The sequence below is a fragment of the Heteronotia binoei genome, chromosome 7, assembly GCF_032191835.1.
Source record: "Heteronotia binoei isolate CCM8104 ecotype False Entrance Well chromosome 7, APGP_CSIRO_Hbin_v1, whole genome shotgun sequence".
In the NCBI taxonomy this organism is placed as follows: Eukaryota; Metazoa; Chordata; class Lepidosauria; order Squamata; family Gekkonidae; genus Heteronotia; species Heteronotia binoei.
Genome location: NC_083229.1, coordinates 40,902,536 through 40,912,013, shown reverse-complemented (window position 1 = coordinate 40,912,013; position 9,478 = coordinate 40,902,536).

Sequence of the window (9,478 nt, the reverse complement as noted above, 5' to 3'; positions counted from 1 at the left end):
CGTGAATCCGGGCCCTTCTAGGACCCGGACTCGCGGCTCGCCACGCCCCTGGCCTGCCTCCACCCCCCCCCTCCGATTCCACCGCAGCTGCTCCTCCGAGATGGGCCCAGGCTGAGCCCATCTCGGAGGAGCAGCCACGGCTTCCTACTGATCTGCAGCCCAAACTGCTGGGATGGGACCATGTTCGAGTCTTCCTTTGAATTTGAGAAGGTCGAGGTCCCAGGAAAGAGTTGCAGCGTGGGGAGGGAGGGAGGGAAGGGGCCTTAGGACGCCCCCCCTCTGTTCTGCCCCGAACTCTCCGTCCCCAGCGGAAACGAGTCACCAAATGCGGGTTGCTTTTCGTGGCTGCCGCCTGCGCTCTGCGGCCTCCTTGCGCATCCTTTGGCCCGGAATCCTCAAGGCCAGCCGCTTGGGCTCTGGCCTGGGCCGGCGTGAGCCGAGGAGGGGAGCCCCACGCAAAGGCTGTGTCCGCCACCCGAGCACAGGGCGGCTCGCCACGCTCCCCGGCACCGTTTCCCCCCCTCCCCCTAGCTCCACCCCAGTGTCTCCTGGCTCCACCCCCATAGTCCCCAGATATTTCTGGAGTTGGACTTGGCAACCCTACTTACAGTAGGCCGTGTACTAAGAGCCCTGTAAACTCTTGGAGAATTGGCTACATCAGTGGTGTGTGGTCTAATATGCAAAGAAGTTCCTGCTACAAAAAAAAGCCCTGATTTACTTTTATTGATTGCATATTAAATCTACACAAACAATATGCTGATATGCCATTAAGGTGTAGCAGTTCAAGTGCTGTACAAGGGTATAGGAGAACCAAGGCTGAATTCCTGCTCTGCCACTGGGAGATTTTGCTGGTGATCTTGGGCCTGTCACAGACTCTCAACCTAACTTACTACACAGTGTTGTCATGAGGATACATTTTATTTTTTTAGAAAATTTATATCACAAAATTTCTGCCCCTACAAGGGCTGCCAAAGTGGCTACTATGAAGAAGAATTATGTAAGTTATTTTGAATCCCCACTGGGAAGAAAGACATGTTATAAATAAAGCAAACAAAATAAATAGATACTAAATGATTGGCATTGACTGTATATAGTTTTGTTTCCACAGAGCAACCTTATAATGTTGACAGCTCTGAGAACATTGCACAGCCAAACTGGAATGTAGAAATTTTAATTTAAAAAATCTCAAAGAGTCCACCTGACAAAGTTTATTGCCGCATGACTGTTAGGGATACATAATTTACCTGGCAACATTACTGAAATATATCCAAAATTTGTGGTAAGAAACTGAAAATAGGACTAAATCATATTAAAATGCAAAATTACATAGAATGATGGCGTTTCTGCTAAATTTAAAGACAAGGCCCAGACAGAAGCTCCACTGTTGTGTGTTTCTTGGTTATAAACAGATTCTAAAACAATGTTCAATTCTGGCTTCTGTTTTATAGGCAAGAAACATATTGCAGTTTGTTAAAACTTGGCAATTTGTCACAACCATTTGCACTTAGATGGCAGAGTTTCTAAAGGCTTAAACCTGGATTTTGTGCTGAGGAGGGAAGAAACATATGAGCCCAAGTATAAACAAAACTAATTTTAATCACAAACAACACCGAGTTTGTCTATGATGTCTGAATAAAGCTAAGGACTCTTCTTAGATGGCAGTGGTTCTCAACCTTTTTGAGTACGGAAAGGAAAGGTCCCCTGTGCAAGCACCAGTTGGTTCTGACTCTGGGGTGACATTGCTTTCACAATGTTTTAATGGCAGACTTTTTACGGGGTCGTTTGCCATTGCCTTCCTCAGTCATCTACACTCCCCCCCACCACCACAGCAAGCTGGGTATTCATTTACCAACCTCTGAAGGATGGAAGGCTGAGTCAACCTTGAGCCAGCTACCTGAAAACCCAGCTTCCACCGGCGATCGAACTCAGGTCGTGAGCAGAGCTTAGGACTGCAGTACTGCAGCTTTAACACTCTGCGCCACAGGGCTCTTTTTTGAATATGAAAACTCCTTTTACACATCAAAACATTTCCTGAACCCCCACACGACAGCAATCATACTATTAATATTGATTGGGAAAATACATGATGACAAAAGCAACTATGAATCCAGTTATGTATTTCAATATTTTATTAACCACAACATCATCTACATACATTTAAAAGTAGTAACACTATATGTGCAATATGTTTATTATACTGAGTCATTAAATGAGATTGCTGGTGCTGTTTTGCAGCTTCCAGAAACTGCAAGTCTGATTGAAAGGCAGACATTGCACAGCACAGACCAATAACTGGACACAGTATAAGAAAGCTTCATATGTTTCGGTATAGTTTGGAGTTACTGGTGTCGCTGCCTAGAATGACCCCTTCAGTGAAAGTTATGTCTGTACTCATGGAAATGCACTAGAATGTACAATGAGCTTCTGTCCTTGACAGAACAATTGATGGGTTATTTCCTTTTATTTGAACTGTGCTTTTCAGTGGATTCAATTCAAAGTGCAATATAAAGTGCTTCATTTCAAAGTGCAATATAAAGTGTTCCTTATGGATCCAGGCATGATCAAGGGATGCTTATCTGCTCCCCTCAACAGCTTTAGCAATGGCACTCAGGTTAGAGGCAGGGGGACGTAGCTCCAGGATACACTGTCATTTCTGGGCACATGTGTTGAGTGCCCCCAAGGAAGTCCATTTCTGGGGTTGTTGGACTTGTACTGGGAGGCTGCAAAGAGGAGGGGGAGAATCACCTCTTGCCTCTCTTGCATCAGTGGAGCTCTGTTGATGGAACAGACAGGTTGATTTTACCCCCTTCCCCTTACCACCTAACCTGGCTGGCTATTAGTCCACGCAGGTTTTGTTACAGCAGGAATACATTTTCCTAGGGTTGGAAAAGATTTTTGTTAAGAGGGGGCTGCAGGAAAGGTGCTTGATCTTTGCGTCTATAGAATCCAGCCCATAAACTTCTCACCCAGTAACACTCTTCTAAATTTTAACGTAAGACTACAAAAGTTCTCTAGCTGTGGCTACGCAAATGTCATGCTATGATGCCATTCAGGTCTGACCTTTATAGATGAACTTATAGTTTTGTATATCTTCTGCAGTAACAGATTAAATACTTCAATAAAATACTGTGTTTAAAAGGCGGGTGGAAAATACTCAGTCCCACTGCTGGACTGTCAAACAGTGCCTTTCTTGAGAAACTTGCAACCCCCAGTGCTTCATTACTACATAAAAATGTTATGACAAATTCATGGCACTGCGCTCAGAAGTGGAGCTCCGGTAGAAAAGCAGAGCTATCCTAAGGAGAGATATGTCTTTCCATGTCCAGTGAAGTAAATGGTATTACGAGAGTGTATCTCTGCTTAGGAATGCACTGTTAAAGAATGTTGTGTGCTTGTTGAGGCATTCTGAGAGCTAGCAAAGAAATCCATCAAAGGAAGTGAGAAGTGAAAGGCAGGAGCGCAGAAGCATAAAACTTCAACAAATGATGCAGAACACTGGAATACAGTTTATTAATCTGGGTTTCATGAGGAAGATGCTGCTATGCAAAGTAAAAGTCGAGATTTGGGATGGCTTTCCCCCACTGATTCTGCAGCTCCTGAAACCGTGTACAGTGCAGCAACAATGGTCTCCATATGGCAGGTTTCCCCTCAGTTTCCCTGCCCAGTCTTCTGGCCACCCCTCGCACCACCAGGGTATTTTAGTTTTGTTTTTAGCCCCATGGTGCAGTGTGGTAAAGCTGCAGTACTGCAGTCGGAGCTCTCTGCTCACAACCTGAGTTCAATCCTGTGGAAGCTGGGTTCAGGTAGCCAGCTCAAGGCTGACTCAGCCTTCCATCCTTCTGAGGTTGGTAAAATGAGTACCCAGCTTGCTGGGGGGAAAGTGTAGATGACTGGGGAAGGCAATGGCAAACCACCCTATAAAAAGTCTGCCATGAAAACGTTGTGAAAACAACGTCACCCCAGAGTCAGAAACGACTGGTGCTTGCACACCTTTACCTTTATCATTATACCAATTTGTGTATCAGGTTCTATGAATTCCTAGCTTTCAATAAGAAAGTAAGCTTCTAGCCCCTTTTGTGGCAGAGATGTGTCTTTCTCCTTATATCTCTGCAACAAAAGGAGTTAGAGACTTTTTGTTTTAAATTAAACCTGGGAATTCAAAGAACCTGAAACATGGATTGTTATAATATAATACCTATCTATATGCAATTGCTGTTTTAAAACAAAAATGCCTAACAGTTGCAGGTGGGGATGGATGGAGTGGTGGAGAGGAAATAGCCAGAATGTAGGTAGGGTTGGGAAAGATCAGGGAAAAGCCAGGGGAAACCCAGGAGGCACATGAATGAACCCTGATGCTGTGAAGAAATATGGGGAAAACCCGTTTTCCCAACAGCACTGAACCAGAGGCAAATAACCTATGTGGAAAAGGTCATAATCAACTGCATATTAGTTGTCTTGATAGCTGATTTAGGCAGTCCAACAAATCACTTTCCATTGGGAGCTTAAACAGCTAGTTTGTTTAACGTGTTTGGTTCAGCTGCAACAATAAAACAGCTGATGTCAGCTCACTTCCTTTTTCTTGTACTCTGATTTGATTACTTTCTCTTTACAATAAATCAAACTGTTCACTATTACTTCCTTCCAAACCAGGATTGTAAAGCTGGTTTTTTATCTCGATTTGAAGTTCCAGCACAAACCATGATTTGCGGTTCAGATTTAATGGCAAACCATTAGAGTGGACATAATGAACTGAATGGGAGGATGGAGGGAGCAGGAATGTCTATAGGAATAAACTTCATTCACATAATGCAAAACCATGACTTGCTGAGAAGTATGTTTTCGCTCTGCACTGATACACCATTTGGATTCACCTTGTAAGCCGAAATGCCCTCAAAACGAGGTTGGGGAATTAGTTAGGTGGGCACCTGGCTCATTAGGAATCTTTTTACCAATACATACCAGGCTCAACCATCCAGAGGATAAATGCTCAATAAAAAGGACTCTAATTTAATAAAAACCAATTGTAATTTATTTAGAATAATAGTTCTTCCACACAAGATAAAAATACAAAACAATCACACATTCACACAGGTCTAAGAAACACAGATAGATTGATAGGGGAACATATAAGGGTATACAGACAGGGCAATATTTACCTCTCGCAGACTTCAAGGCAGGCTCCGGTGGCGACAGTTGAGGGAATGGGGGAGGACCCGAAACAGATCAGGAATCGGGGATGGATCTATGCAGCGGAATGTGGGTTGCTGATAGAAGCACACCTGTGGGTAGCTAGTCCACAGGTTATAAGGCCTCACCTGAGCCCTTAGGGGATGGGAGGCAACGGGGAGGAGGAATGGGAGGCTCCGTGATGACCATGAAGGCTGGACATTAGCAGAGCCAATGGCGAGTCCCTTGGTGACACCTAATTGGGTGTTTGCTTTGACCAATGAACTTCACCTTCGTCCTGGGCAACCTGGAAACTTCCAGGTTGCGACAGGGCCTGAGGCGGCTCCAAGGGTGTCAGTATGGAAATGGCTAGGTACTTGGGATTAAGTGGGCTTATCTGGGAAGGTGACAATAGGGAATCAAATATTGGCCTAGGTATCCCCGGTGTGGACAAAAAGACTTGGATGTGACAGGAGATGTTCTTCCTCTTTCTCATCATCTTCTGGGCAGGAGTTATTGTTTAGGGTATTGCCCGGCAATTAGGACTGACAGTTGAGCTGTTAATCTATTCATGGGGCGAATGGGTTGCTTGCGGGCTAAGGGTGACTCAGGATGTGTACGTGAACTTCTCACTATGAAGGAATGAAGTCCAGCCTGGCAGGAAGATGGCTACAAGTGGTGTTAGCGAGACACAGTGGATTCCATGCTCAACGCTTCAACACCGGTCGCCTGGAGAGCTCCGTGGCGGCGCAGCTTCTTCCCTACCATGGCGGACCCACGCAGTGACGGGGAAACGCCCGTGCACGTTGGCAAGCACTCTATACCGGTTTAGAATACCTGCACACTTAGGCTGCTTGCACACGAGTCCCTTTTAGTCCCTGGATGGTTTTGCTCACACCCTCTGGCCAAAGGTGTGTGGGCTCACTTCTCCAGGCGCCCTGGCAACCATGCTGGTGACTATGATATTGGGAAAAGGGGGGTCTTTTCCTCACAACCTAACCAATGCAAGTTTTTTCCATAAGTACAAAGAGTACCATTACAAGCTGAGAAAAACTTGAATATTTTGACCCTGAGAACATTGCTGAAAATATTACTGGTATTTATGATTATCATAGAAACATGATAAAATGTTGAACTAATGGTACAGTCCCCCAGACATAGAAGTTAAATCCCGAGAAGAGTGACAGTCTTCTAATTATGCTGACTTCAATGGACTTAGAAGTGTGTAACTCTATTAGGACTGCATTGATACATTTTCAATGAGTTTTTTAAAAATTGTTTTCACTTGAGGAAATTAGCAAAAATAGTCCAGAGTTTCAGCTGGAATATGAAAGTATAAATACCTAATTTCTCTTGTCTTTAAAGAAAAAGTTGAAGAATATTTCTTCCATAGTAAGGGGACAAGGATTCAACTGAGGATATTAATTTATCTTGTGTTTTTATCCTACCTTTCCTCTAACGAACTCAGTATATTTTATAGATGGTTGTCTCCTCTGTTATTCCTCCATACCAAGCCTGAGAGACTATGATTGTCCAGTGTCATACACTGAGTGTCAAGACTGAATGGGGATTTGAACCTGGCTTTTTCAGTCCAACTCTATGATTCTATGATGACCAAGTATACTGAGTAGATCGGGGTTTGAATATAAAGATAAAAGAGGCCTTGCTGAACCTCAGTAATGTATTAGACAGGATGGGTAGACCATAAGTAGGTAAAAAATACAAAAATGTTGTGTATGAATAATTGGATTTGCCCAAAGTTACAAAATTGAATCTTGTTCACAATAATTATAAAGTCTTATACTTGTAAAATGTTATTTGTTTAGATACTTGCTTTTTTGTGCATAGAAGGGGGATGTGGTTCTGGCTGGGTGATGGTTACATGCGGCCTGAGGTTGAAGAGACAGAACATGAATGTGGCTTGGCACTGTGGTTACAGAGTGTATTTGTCCGCAGTTGCTACAAGGAGCATTTACTCAAGGCCAACTCCAATAATACTTCTTCCTACTTCAGTCTTAAAAGTAAAAGAACAGAAAAGTCCCAGTGCAAAACTACTGGGACTTTTTATAATTTAAAAACATAAAACTGCATCCATTCCCTAAGAAAATATGATATTCTAATAAATATTATCCAGATGTTTTGAGAGCTAACAGATTCAACAGACTTCTTATGTCTTTTTCAATAACATAAAAGATTCTGGCAGTTTTGTAGGCTTTTCTCTTTTAGACACAAATAGATACTGCTGCAGAAGCAGTCCTCTGAACCACAGTGACACAATACTCCATTTTGGACTAACTTGTAACTACCAGCCCAATATCCTGCAGTTGTCTGAAATCAGTAGCTTTGATGTGCCTGTTTCTGCACAGGATCAGGCCTACATGTGTGCAATTGTTTACTTAATATAACATTTAATTTAATTTTAAATAGGAAGTTAATTTAGGACAGGCTTGCATAACTTGTGACCTGAACTGAATGCAGCCTGTCATAAGAACATAAAGAGAAGCCATGTTGGATCTGGCCAAAGGCCTATCCAGCCCAACACTCTGTATCGTGTGGCCCAAAACCTGGTGCCATCAGGTCCACCTGTTGGGCCAGGACTCCAGAAGCCCCAAGAATACAGAGCATCACTGCCCCAGACATAGTGTTCCATATACATTGTGGCTAATAGCCACTGGATCTCTGCTCTGTATGTTTATCTAATCTCCTTGATAACATCTTGAAGATATCTATGCTTGTAGCTGCCACCACTTCCGGCAGCACTGAAGCCTAGTGATCATTAATTTCACTGAAGGCCTACAGGTTCTTGTATTTTGAGAAAAGTACTTCTCTACCTTCTCTATCCCATGCACAATTTCGTAAACCTCTATCATGTCACCCCTCAATCATAATTTCTCCAGGCTAAAGAGCTCTAATCTCTACTTTTCTTCACAGGGAAGGTGTTCCATTCCCTTAATCATTTAATTGCCCTTTTCTGCACCTATTTCCAATGCTATAATATAGAATTTGGATATTTCTTTTTATTGGAATTGATGCATTTCTATGTTTTATGGCAACTATATGGCTCGGATGTGATAATATTTCATAATTATTGATAGTAACTATACAAGGGAAAAAGAGGCAGTATATTGAGGTATACATCGATTGTGCTAGTATCACAATTTCTTGTTGATTTGAGCTTGCTCTGTTGACTGTAATTCCCCCTCCTTTTTGAATTAAAAACAAGTCTAGCTTGCAACCTCATGATGCATAATGCTAAAAGAGCTAGAACTTCTGACTGCCAGACAGCCTTAGGATCTCCTGGCTATTCTACACATAATGCCATATGATAATTATTAAACAAAGATCTAGGAGACCTAGATTTGAATCTCCCTTCTGTCATGGAAGGATACTGAGTCACTTGCAGCCTAACTGGGCTTCTTGTGAGGATAAAATGGAGAGAAGACCAATGTAGCAATCTTGGGTCCCCACTAGGGAGAAAGGTAGAGTATAAATGAAGTAAATAAACAAATGTTAAGGGTAGTGAATAGCTCAAGCTAAAATGGTTTCACAAACATATTTTCCTAGCAGGAACTTTAAGTTGTTTTCATGTTATTCTTACTCAAGGGTGCTTCTATTGTTTTCCATAAGCACTGTTATGTCTTGCAAGTGTGAAAACTCATGGGAACTAGAATAGCAATTCCTGACTTCCTTACCTATTAATCTCTAATTCTATATCAGATGAATATCCTAGTTACATTTTCTGTGATGGGGTTGACTGATGTGCAAATGCCTTGTGATGTCTGCCCTTTTTTGCATTGTTTTTTTCTTCTTAATTTTTGTTCAGAAAAAATATCAATTTGTTGCTGTGCACCAGCTTCCTCATTGCTCCCAGCTAGTTTTATCTTCCTGCACCATTTACTTCTTGCGGTCTACAGCTTGCATCAGAAAACAAGACAAATCAGACAAGGCTTATTACTCATTTGGTGGCCAGATTTAAGCTTTGGGTTGAGTGCAATGTTTCATCATACTTTTATTTACACCCCCAATCCTATGTATGCTGACTCAGAAATCAGTCCCACAAAATTCTTCAAGGGGCCTATGTCACAGATAAACGTGCACAGGATTTCAACCACAGTCTCTGTTTTTAGTTGTATATTTTGCATGTGTATTTAAAAATGGTAACTTGCACCACAGTCAAAGGGTGGGATTGGAGAAAGTTACTCCTCATCTAGAATGCAAAAGGCAGCCAATTATTTGCTTTTGAAGAAGAGCTGGTAATACTTGCATCACATTGAGATAATCTAAAATGCTTTAAGAAACAAATAGGATTTTT